This window comes from Scylla paramamosain, chromosome 14, assembly GCF_035594125.1.
Source record: "Scylla paramamosain isolate STU-SP2022 chromosome 14, ASM3559412v1, whole genome shotgun sequence".
Lineage (NCBI taxonomy): Eukaryota > Metazoa > Arthropoda > Malacostraca > Decapoda > Portunidae > Scylla > Scylla paramamosain.
This window is the reverse complement of record NC_087164.1, coordinates 19,654,923-19,667,422: the sequence shown is the minus strand read 5'-3', so window position 1 is coordinate 19,667,422 and position 12,500 is coordinate 19,654,923. Positions and strand designations below refer to the sequence as shown.

Here is a 12,500-nt window from a genome sequence, read left to right as displayed (position 1 = left end):
GCAGTGATGATGAAGCTTCTCCACAACACAACGAAAGACTAAGAAATAGAAGAATACGGAGTGGAATCCTAGATCTTTCCACAAATATTTTATATTAAAGCCTGCCTGTTCAATGAACGCTTACAAGCAGGATATTGTACAATCAACGACTACCAAGGTTATGCAACAAAACTGGAAGCTTTCTTGCGCAAAAACTCTTACAAGAAGAGCTTTATATAATTAGACCAGTTCTCCTTAAAGAGAAAGAAAAAGCCGCTTGAGGGAGGCTACTGAATGTTTTAAACTTTGTAATAGAGAAAGAGTATCATGTAGAAAGTCTGACATTTTCTTTTCATAACATTTGGTGTATGAGAAAAAAGGAATGGAACACCGATGTAGACATGTATAATTAGATCTAGTCGAGTATTTCTTTACCAGCGACACCATTATGGAGTACAGTACGTTCCTACGTACAGTTACTCTAGGAGACTAAAACGATGAATAGAGACCAAGACGGACCTCGCATCCACTGAGACCACAAAAAAAAAAAAAATGCAGTGACGGTGTGGCTGGGTGATGATGACCAGCACAGCAATATTAGACGTGACACGGAGGTTTTTGAAGTACTCAGACTCTCTCTCTCTCTCTCTCTCTCTCTCTCTCTCTCTCTCTCTCTCTCTCTCTCTCTCTCTCTCTCTCTCTCTCTCTCTCTCTCTCTCTCTCTCTCTTTCGTAGTACTCGTATGATAAACACTAAAATCAACAGCCATAAACTTCATACACCTGCACAGTTCATGATTTTCTCAAACCGGAACTTTGCCTTGTAGAGAGAGAGAGAGAGAGAGAGAGAGAGAGAGAGAGAGAGAGAGAGAGAGAGAGAGAGAGAGAGAGAGAGAGAGAGAGAGAGAGAGAGAGAGAGAGAGAGAGAGAGAGAGAGAGAGAGAGAGAGAGAGTTTGGGGGACGGGGTAGTGCTGGCCGCGAAGTCGAGTCAGCACTGTGATGGCTGGGCTGATACAGAGTCTAATCAGTACTGCGGAAGGAGAAGGGGCGGGGAATGAGAGTGCCGGTAGCAGAATCTGGTGGGCACTACTGGTTAAAAATGCACACGTAAAATACTTGCCCTCAACCACATTCTCTCCACCTCACTAATGCAAGAGTTAGTCAGAATGTATCGACTTTCTTCACCTTCACCTGTAAGTTCATGAATATTTTTTGTTTTGTTTTGGTTTGTTTTCCCTTTCCTACAACAAACTACTTTAACGAGCAGATGGTCATTTAAGTTCTTATTCTTTAATCAGGGCAATTTTCAAAGGCCACAGAGATCACTAGTCGGTTTCTCATGGGTGCTTTTCTCACTGGCGATGCAGAATCCTCCTAAACCAACAACTATAATCATGAAACACCTAAGAAACCATAATAGCATCCACGGAAGCTTGTGAGAAAAAAAAAATGCCGAGATAAGATTACATCTGGAATTTCGGTGTTTGAACTGTAATGGCCAACATATTTGTAACTCTCTAATCAAGCGAATGTTTTCCCACCCATTTCTTTACAGTCTCGGTCAGCCTCTTTTGCACACGATAAAAAAAAAAAAGTAATAGTAACAATAATAATTCGCAACTGCTTAACCACCTTGGCACAGCGCAAAATGAAAAAAAATCTTGAGATAGGCAGGGTCCTTGAAAGAGAGACTGCGTACAGGAAGCCGAGGTGTGGCGCCCGCATGATTGATTGTCTTTTTACGCCTGGAGAGTTGGCAAGGGTCGGTGCTCCTCTACGCGACGATATTATGATAAGGTTCTCTGGCGCGTGACTATTATTACCGGCAGTGTTGTTGGATGGCTGACGGAGACACAAATTAGTACTTCTTGGGGGGAGTTCTCATCAGGGGCGGTGCGTGAAGGGCTTCCTGCTTCCTCTGGGGTGCACAAGATAATAAGTCTGTGCAGGGAGGGAATCTTGTAAGTGGACGTCTGGTGGCTGGGGGCGTTCATCTAGACGGACTGTGTGCACTGTAGTCTTTTGCATTGACGTTCTTTGGTTTCTTTTGGCATGTTTTCCAATTCCTATTCGTAAATGGTGGTTATTATTGGTATGCTTCTCAGTCTTTCGTGAACACAAACGTGAATTTAGTGATCTTGGCATTTTATCTGTACCGCTTTCCCAACCATCGCCCTGCTAGTAATTCCTTCACAGACAGACAGACAGACACAGGAACAGACACGCACACAGACATATATGTACGGTAAGCAGACAGACAGACAGACAGACAGACAGACAGACAGAGAGACACAGGAACAAACACACACACACAGACAAATATGTAAGGTAAACAAAAACGGTTTGTAATAAGCCTAATGGCGAGGAAAAATAAAAACATAGGAAAAAGCTGAAAGATTTCTTCCCTAAGTGGTGCTTTCCTCACCGCCCCCTGCCGGGTAAGGACTGGTCAGGCAGATAATGACGATACACCGTGAAGCTGGTCACCGTACAGTCCACAAGGCGGCTTTATGGAAAGGCTTGTGCGGATTAAACTGAAGTGAAAACTGTAAGCTCAATTTTGGCCAATTGTAGTGTGGTGGCCCGCACGCGGCAGTGCACACAGCCGCGGCCACGTGGTGGAGCGAAGGCTGCACGGCGCGCAACGAACCCAATGACGGCGCTACTAGCTGCCGCCACGGGCGTCCCCACCGGCAGCAGCCCTACGACATAAAGGTGACCTGTCGAGGCCTTGCCCCGTGGTAAAACTTCAACTGGTGAGGATAACTAGGATAACCTGTCATCTGGACCATGTGTTCAGCGTACGAGGAGTCCAGTTACAATGCTCTCTCTCTCTCTCTCTCTCTCTCTCTCTCTCTCTCTCTCTCTCTCTCTCTCTCTCTCTCTCTCTCTGTGTGTGTTTGTGTGTGTGTTTGTGTGTGTGTGTGTGTGTGTGTGTGTGTGTGTGTGTGTGTGTGTGTGTGTGTGTGTGTGTGTGTGTGTGTGTGTGTGTGTGTGTGTGTGTGTGTGTGTGTGTGTGTGTGTGTCGCACAGGCATGTATCGTTGTTCCTCAATGCACCATCACCCCGTGCCTACTCCCGAAGCCATGGGGTATGAGGCGGGGGTGCGTGGTCAGCAGCAAGGCGTGAGCCGGAAGGAGCCAATCCCACCACCTAACGCCGGAAACGCTTCGAGATTTTATAATTTATTCCGAAAGTGGGTCTGATCTTGTGACCAAGTGCACAAGTGTGAGTAATGTAACTCACGGCGAACACCTGCGCACTCAACGCGATATTAAGAAAGGGTTAAAAATTAGTTAATATATTAGTTAATCGACGTCACACTGGATGCAGATCAAAACACTCTATAAAGTGTGCCTGGGTGCTAGCAAAGCTCACCGCAGTGTGTACATCAGTTCAATTCATACTAATCTTTTTATACTCTAATTTCCATGTCACTAACGTTCGATACAGCTGCGCGCCTTGCTTTACATCATGATGTTAATATTCATACTGACATAAATGAGTTTTCCAGAACAGAAATGCTGACAGATGTTCACCTCAGCAGTATTCCACCAACACCACATCACAAACTCACCACGAAGAAACGATCGACACGTCACAAACTCAAGACGAAAAAAAGCGATAACGATCACTAACAAACTGATATTCCATGTTTTATGTACATATTTGGTTTTCCCCTGCGTTGGTATGCCAGCTGTGGCGTGTGATGGTTTGCGGTAATTACAAAGCAGTAAAAGTTGAGCAAAGCAACAATTCTGCATCGACCCCCTCAATGTGAAGGTTCTTCCTCTACTTCCATCATGCCAAGGCTCCACCTACATGAGCAAAGGCGACTTCACCACCGGGTCTGCGTCGTACCATAATACGGTCGGAGAGGCAGCCCGTCCCACCCTTTTCCGTCATTAAGGTCGGCCATCACACGACGCTCGGGCGGGGCGGGCTTGCCGAGGGTCCAGAGTTACTTGTCCCTAACACGAACTTGTGGCCGCTGACGTGTAAATTTAAACCAAGCAGAAACCTCACTGGCGCTAAACTAAAACGGAAGCGAAGAGAAGTAGAGACGAATAGGGAAACGGGGAAGGAAATGGAAACAGTGAAAAGACACAAATAAGGAACTAGTGAACGTCCAACAAACTTAAACCACATTGACGCCAGAGCAAAAAAGGATGGGTAGGAAGCAGGGCAAATGGAGAAGGAAGAGCAAAACACACACACACACACACACACACACAAAAAAAAAAACACAAATAGGGAGGTAGAGAACCAGGAGCTGCGTGACCTACACCGAGGCCACTGCCACCGTAAACCTTGCGAAGTTACGACTACTGCGAACGAAATATTTGTATACTTCCTCCCCTCAACGCAAGCCTGCACTTAGGATTAACACAAAGAACCACCAGCCAGCCTTGGATAGAAGGGAAAAGGGCTGGCTGCTCCACACACACACACACACACACACACACACACACACAATCCACGCACCTTCGCACTGGATAATATAATATAAACAAGACAAGAGACAGACCCTTTAGAGACTTCACTTCATTTTAAGCAATGAATGTCACACTTGTCAATCAGGAAAAAGATGAGATACGACGCCTTGTACTAAGACTGCCTCTCTAACTCCCCTTCCTCTCTCTCTCTCTCTCTCTCTCTCTCTCTCTCTCTCTCTCTCTCTCTCTCTCTCTCTCTCTCTCTCTCGGCTGCGCTAGCGTGGGTGTTGCGAGCGGCCCCACACGCCCATCTCACGCCACTATACAGTATTCATCATGCCTCACGTGTCCTTCCGTCTCCTTGGGTCGAAGGTGTGCTGTTGTTGGCGTCTGCGTAAATTATTTCATAGATGGACCGTGGACCGCCAGCAAGTGTGTGTGTGTTTGTGTGAGTGTAGGGAGGAGGATGGTGGGGGATGGGGGGAAGGTTTTCATAATGGTAGTTTGTCTGTGTTGCTTCGTCTTACGGGTTTTTGTATTGGTTTGTCTGAAGTGTGTAGGTCTGTTGTGGCAGAAAGCTGAGTCGCCGTCTGTGGTTCGACCTTCAACTTAATCTCTCTCACTCATGAAAACTCTCTCTCTCTCTCTCTCTCTCTCTCTCTCTCTCTCTCTCTCTCTCTCTCTCTCTCTCTCTCTCTCTCTCATGGCATCCCCATACTACCCTACGTAGTGCATGGATCGAACCAAGGTACCTTAATAACACTATCACCACAACACAACACACCACCACCCATCCACACACACACACTCACACACACACACCGACAGTCGCACGAAACTCAACTAAAAAGTATCATAAACAACTCGTAAACAGACCTGGAGTCCCCGACTACAAAAATAATCACCCTTTCAAGGTTGGTGCGCATGCTCTCCTGCCATGTCATACAGGAAGCTAAGAAAAATTTTGGGGAAGTGAGAAGGCACGATAAAAGACAATTTTGTCACATTTACGCTCACTCCCGCACTCACTCACGTAATCACTCACCGGTAATCGCAATAAACCCTTCCGTCCTTCTTTCCTTTCTTCACGAATTTTCTAGCTTCAGCCTCAGCACGTGTGGTCATGTGGCTTATTATCCACAATAAACAAGGCAGACACTGTAACTATGACGCATTACAGCAGATTGTAGACTAACACATTTTTATCCAAATGTTCAAGACCGCATTGCAGAATCCAACATGTATTTATCATGGGTGTACGTGCACGCAATAACTGGCATTTCCACCACCGCTCAGGGTCTTCGTCACCGAGAATCAAAATGACGGGACTGAGAGACGGACCATCACTGTTGTCTTTCCTTAACCCAGTTCTCTCCCTCTCCCTCTCTCATGCGTCGCCAGCAGCAGCGCCACTCCACCACCAACGCTGCCTCACGCCGAGCAAGTCCTCCATCACATCGGGACAATGACAACAAACCATAACTTACACAAGGCGAACATTAGCCCTTCAACTCATGGTTACTACATTACGGCCGCGTGGAGACCCAGACAAACAGGCCGCGGCTAACATACACAGCTGTTGTTGACGGGAACCTGCTGTGTCCTGTACCCCGATGATGGTAACGTCGTGATGCTCTGGTGGGAACACGGACACACGCACACACAGACAAGAACAAACACACGCACACGTTCAACACATATTCCTTGTTTTTTCTGTCGAATCGATCCCCTAAATGAGTGTCTCCCGTTCCCGTAAGTTTCCCCGTATCAGTTAAGTTTAGCTGGTCACAAAATATATGAAGCCCTCGATTTAGATATGGGTATGTAAAGCGCAGCCAAGGAAACTATGTAGCGCTGGTCGAGACCTTCACGACGCCTTACATGCAATGAATAAACTGTTGTCATGCACGTTGAAAGTGTGGCCTCTGCATAACATATCCCATTTACTTAACTCCAATATTCTGGAAGTAAAGTTACGAATGCTATAAATAAACCAATGCATAATAAACCAGGATGTCATAGGCAAAACAAGAGTGGACAAGGCATGCATGGAGAAGCTGCAGTACTGACCAGGAGCTACACATTAGGACAACTGGTGACATTATCTTATCAGTAAACGCTGATAACAGAGCAGGTCGACGCCGAGCAGAATGCGTCAAGCCAACAAATGCACTAAAAATTCCTCTTCACACACGAAATACTAAAGGGAGAGAGACTGAAGGATGGAGAGAGAAAAGTGACAAGAGACGCAGGAACGGATATAGAAAGGGACAAATGGAAGCGTGAAGGACACTGTAGCAGGGACGGGAGCGGAGGGGATCAGATAAGCAGCTGATAGGGAGGAGAAACATATCCAGAGTACGTGTGTGTGTGTGGGGTATAACGTGTCAGCGGATGTATGTCAGCAGCGTGCGGGGACATAACCAGCATAACGGCGACAGCGAAGTGATACGAGATATGACAGCACTGGGGAAGAGCGTACGCTGCAAAGGTTCATGATGTTAGTGGATACGTGGGTGAAAGGGGGATGCTTTTGGCTTGTCAGGGAGTGTCACGGGGAAGCAAAATGTCAGCTGCTGAAGGATTACTCAACTGAGGGAGGAAGAGGAAAGAGTATTAGGGCGTAAGGTTGCTGGGTACATGCACTGAAAATATACATACAAACACGCATACACACGATCCCCACTCACCACCTAACTATCATCTTTATTGCCATTAAAGTGCCGCTTGACCTTCACCTGTCTAAAAATCATTACCGACTGCCGCTACTTGACTCTCGCATGACGCCCATTCATAACCAGAGAGAGAGAGAGAGAGAGAGAGAGAGAGAGAGAGAGAGAGAGAGAGAGAGAGAGAGAGAGAGAGTTGGGGGCGGTGGAGGCAGAGATCAGTGAAGAGTATGTTGGCGCGTTGTTGCTGCACGCTGGACTAAGGCTGGTTGAGGTATGCGTGGCGTCACTCCGTTCACCCACTCACTCCCCGCCACCCTGCCCGCCTGTCCCTCATCCCCACACTCACCTTACGGGCGCATCACCACCACCACGTGCACGCTGTAACACATGGCACGCTGCCTAAACGCGCCGCACCCTCATGTAACTAGAGCCTCCTGCACGCTTGTCTAACGCACTACGTACTGTCTCATGAACAATACAGCGCATTCTGAAACGCTCCGCTCTCTCACCACAACTGTTATCAAAGGCGACAGAGATGGCTAGTCGCGTTCTCAAGACTGTTCCTTCCTTTAATAATGTAGAAATTTTGTTTATCTGTCACTACAACCGTAAAAAAAATAATAAATAAATGAATAAATAAATAAAAAAAACTTTAAAAAGCCCTGCCACTTCAACTAGCGGCTTTTGAATGCAGTGGAAGCGCAGACTAAGTGTTTCAAAATATGGTCCTAAATCGCCACACGCCATCTAACGCAGGGTACGCCCACCAACGCACCGACGCTTGTGGTCTACGCATGCGTGAGACGGCTATCGCATCCCCGCACGCCACACCGCACGTTTCCTCACACGCCGCACCGTGAGCTGACTAACGCACCACAGCAACCTGCTTCGACCCCTCGCGCCCCGTGGCTGTAGCTAGACGGTAGAGAGAGAGAGAGAGAGAGAGAGAGAGAGAGAGAGAGAGAGAGAGAGAGAGAGAGAGAGAGAGAGAGAGAGAGAGAGAGAGAGAGAGAGAGACCTGCGTTCCTTTATACTTAGGATCAGTACACACACACGAGCGCGCGCTTCGTATTCTTGTATTTCTGTATAAGTGCATATGGGTGAAAAAAAAAGAAAAGAAAAAAAAACCTACTACACACGAAGAAATTCATTGGCTGATCAAAATACAATAACAGAACAATAATGATGAAAGACACAGGAGGAAGAAGAGGAAGGTGATGAGGAGAGGTCATTAATGGGCACGAGGATGGCGAACAACACACACACACACACACACACACACACACACACACACACACACACACACACACACACACACACACACACACAGCCTTGCCCATCACGACAGCAGCCCCCCCGCGCGTTTCTGATAACACCCCGAAGGAGGACAGTGAGGTGGGCGTGTTGCAAATAGCCTAAAGAGCGGAGACACAAATCACGGGGCAGGTAAGCAGGAGGAGGAGGAGGAGGAGGAGGAGGAGGAGGAGGAGGAGGAGGAGGAGGAGGAGGAGGAGGAGGAGGAGGAGGAGAGGTTCGTTTCGTTGTCGCGTCCACATACATAGGCACACCCACCCACACACAACCTTTCTTATTCTAACTGACGCCAGCAGACAACTCGACTTGACTCACCCTGGTCTGTGTTCACTCCGCCACTACCCTGCCGCCCTTGGAAACCTGTAGACGGTGACCTCTCCTCTTCCCCGCCTCCTATACTCCTCCTCCTTCCTCGTACTATATTTTATTATATTTTACTTATATACGGTGACCTCTCCTCTGTCTCCCCCTTCCTATCCTCCTTATTCTTCTCAGTCCCCTCCTCCTCCTCCTTCATACTACTTTTTATAAGCTTTTACTCCATCTTGTTGATAATTTAATGATTCCCCCTCCAGTCATCTGTTCCTTCTTCAATTTCTCTTTTTCTAACTCCCTGTATTTCTTATCTTACTTCCATCATGTTGCTGGCAAGTTTCTTCCTTATATCCTTGGTGTTCTTAATAATATCGTTTCCAATCGTTCTTTCTTTATCTTCGACATGTATTGACAACTTAACATATACTTTATTCCTCTGTCTGGTTAGCTTTTTGTGTTATTCTCCTCTTGTTTGGTGTGTTTGCTTGTTTTTCCTCTCATTCTTTCAAGTTTCCTTCCAGTTCTTGATTTCTGTTGTAATTTCTCTTCCTTCCCTGTGCTTTAATTCTTGTGCTTAGGATTAATTTATTTCTTCCTAACATTAGTTTTATTTGCTCTCGTTCTTTTCTTTTTCTCTTATTGTTCTTGATTATTCTTTTCTTTTCGTCCGTTTTATTTAGTATGAATGATATTTATTAATTCACCTTCAAAACTGTTTTCTTATTAATTTATCTTTTTTTCTTATCATTCTTGGTTATTATCTCAAATTTCGTTCGTTTTGTTGAATCAGTAATACATTTATTCGTTCCTCACTTCCCTCTTGTTTTTTTTTTTGGGGGGGTTTTGTTTTGTTAATTTAGCTTCATTTTCTGCCTTTATCGTTCTTGGTTCTCCTCTCAATTTTCGTTCGTTTTGTTTAGTCTGAAAGGCGTTTATTCGTTCATCACCATCCTCCTCCTCCTCCTCCTCCTCCTCCTCCACTTGCACTCAGTTACAGGAGCATATAATAAAACAATGGAAAAATTTCACACTTTCCACCCACACATGACCATTATCTGTCCGCATCCTGGAAGTAGTACATTTTACAAAACCTAAATGAAAAAAAAAAAAGAAAAAAAGGGGAAAAGGTTACTGACACTTTAATAAAAACTCGGTAGCCAGTCTGACTTTTTACGTTACTCTCTCTCTCTCTCTCTCTCTCTCTCTCTCTCTCTCTCTCTCTCTCTCTCTCTCTCTCTCTCTCTCTCTCTCTCTGCCTGTCTTATTATTGGTACCTCTCTCTCTCTCTCTCTCTCTCTCTCTCTCTGCCTGTCTTATTATTGGTAGTCTTGCATTGTTTTCTTCTTCTTCTATATCAACTCATCCTGTTTTTTTCTCCTATTCTTCCTGGTTTTCAATATTGTTTTATCCTTTCCATATCTCCATTTTCTCCTGATTTCTTTCTCTTCTTCCTATTCGTTCCACAACTACTTCCTGATATTTCCTCTTCTTTTTTTTTTTTCCACTCCCACATCTCCTCCTCTAATCTTTTTTCTTTTTTTTTTCGGCTTTCTTTCTTTCCCATACACATCTCTTCCTGATTCCTCTCTCTTTTCCTCATCCTTTCCACATCAAATCATCTTCCTGATTCTTCCGTCTCCCACCCCCCCTCTCTCTCTCTCTCTCTCTCTCTTTCATCCACATCTCCTCCTCGCATTTCTTGTCTGTCAGTCCGTCCGTCACTCTTAACTTCCGCACGCATCACCCGCCGCCACAACCACCACAATCCCCCGCTGCTGTCCACAAACTTTCCTTGCCTTCTCCACATGCGCCGCAGACACACATCTCCTGCCTGGGCCCCCCCCTCCGTGCTCCCCCACACCCCATGAACCCTCCCACGCCCTGCAATAAAGCATCAAAACGAGTGAACGTTAGAAATTACTAAAAGGGGGAGTGGACAAGTTCCCCCTGGTTTATTATCTCGTGCGGGGCGCCTCCACATTAAATCGTCAGCGGAGATCATAAAACTGGTAATGAAATTCAGACCTAGGCTCGGCACACCTTCTGCGGCGCCGCCAGGAGAGGAGGAGGAGGAGAAAGAGGAATAGGTGGATAAGGAAGTTCTCTTCACTACTCAACTTCCTTCTTCTGTCGCCTCTATCTGCGACGCAACACTGGTTCTCACGGCCGCCACTCAACCCAAGATCTAAAGAAGCTTCTGTAGAATTTGACAACGTACAGTTCTGCGTAAGGGAAGTTGTGGTGATGAATGCTACATTCACGCCTGATTAGCGTGTGAAGGTTAAAGGTGACGGGTTTGAGTGCATAAAAGGACTAGTAACTACGTGCAGTTTATTCCTTCAGGCAGTTTAATTAGTGACGCATAATTAAACCTTCGATTTTTTTTTTTTTTGTGAATATGATATAAGGACGTAGTACATCAGCTTAAGCCTGACGTAAACTTAAATGTACAGAAGGTGCGCTAGTGACGTAAGTGTTACTAGAGGGACGAGATATCAAGAAAGATGTCTTAGATCTAGACAAGAGTTTGAGAGGAAATCCATCATGGCAGTATTTTCTTCAAGTTTTCAAAGACAAATACGTAATAATCATGTCCTGTTCGAAGAATTCACGATGGCTTATCAAAATACCACAAACTGAAACACCGTTCATCTTCGTTCACATGACTGGCGAATCTTTTCATCTCTGTTATGCGGAGGAATATTTCTGCGGGGTGTTTGGCATTCCTGTCTCGCTTAAATAGGTAATCACTGCATGGCCGAGAACGAAGCCAACCAAGCAAGGACGGAAACCACCTACGTAGTACAGAGGAACCAGTTCTCTTCTCTCTCTCTCTCTCTCTCTCACACACACACACACACACACACACACGAAAAAATATATACCGCCCCCCGCCACACACACACACAGTGGAAAAAAGGATACTCACACATCCCACACGTACAAAAACTCCATGTCTTCTTTTCTCCAGTAAGGAACCCCAATGACTAATACTCCACAGGTATCCTCATTACGTTGATCAGCACGACGCTACCTGGCCGGGACAAGCCCCCACACCCTCACTGCATCCCTCCTTCCCTTCGAGGTCTAACTGGGGCGAAACCTTTCTTTATTTTTTTCTTATAAGACTTACGATAATTCACTTAAAGGTTTCCGATGCTGTGTTTTAGGATTGGATTTGAACAATGCAGCTTCAGCATTCCGCTATGCTCCGTACAGATCCTGCAGGCGTTCATACTGGCGGTGGAGAAACGCTATAATAAGAGAAAGTAAGGCAGGGAAGGAGGGAAGAAGGGGCGGAGTGGAAAGGGAGGGAGGGAACAAGGAAGGAAAATAAGAAGTAAGGAAGAAAACATGGTAGAAATAAAAGGAAGAAAAACGTTGGAAGGAAGGCAGGAAGGAAAGGAGGGAACGAAGGAAGGAAGGAAACGTAGGTAAGTAAGAAAGAAGGAACTAAAAGAAAGCGAGGGATGGAGTGATGCATTTTAAGAAAAGCATTAATAAAGAAAGAAAGAAAAGAAAACGAAAAAAAGGATGGATGGATGGATGGATGGATGGATGGATGGATGGACGGAGAGAGAGAGAGAGAGAGAGAGAGAGAGAGAGAGAGAGAGAGAGAGAGAGAGAGAGAGAGAGAGAGAGAGAGAGAGAGAGAGAGGCATATATGTGTATAATATCCGCCTTACCAACATCTGTGGGGCCTCAAAGCAAGACTGGTGTGTGATGAGAGCACCGATTAACATCAGAATCACAACAATAATCACAATAACAAAACAAAACGACT

The 12,500-nt window shown here is 45.7% G+C and overlaps 1 protein-coding gene across 6 annotated transcripts in view; it reads right to left on the bottom strand.

The window, feature by feature from the left end:
* The window catches only part of LOC135106983 (uncharacterized), a 97,770-nt gene that overhangs the window by 44,398 nt on the left and 40,872 nt on the right, over window positions 1-12,500 (bottom strand). The window contains exon 1 of one of the 6 annotated variants that reach the window (XM_064016473.1): window positions 7,434-7,666. The exons of the other annotated variants lie outside the window; for them this stretch is intronic. The gene's annotated coding sequence lies outside the window, so the exon portion shown is untranslated. Of the gene's footprint in view, window positions 1-7,433; window positions 7,667-12,500 lie in introns of those variants that run through there. 6 annotated transcript variants of the gene reach the window in all.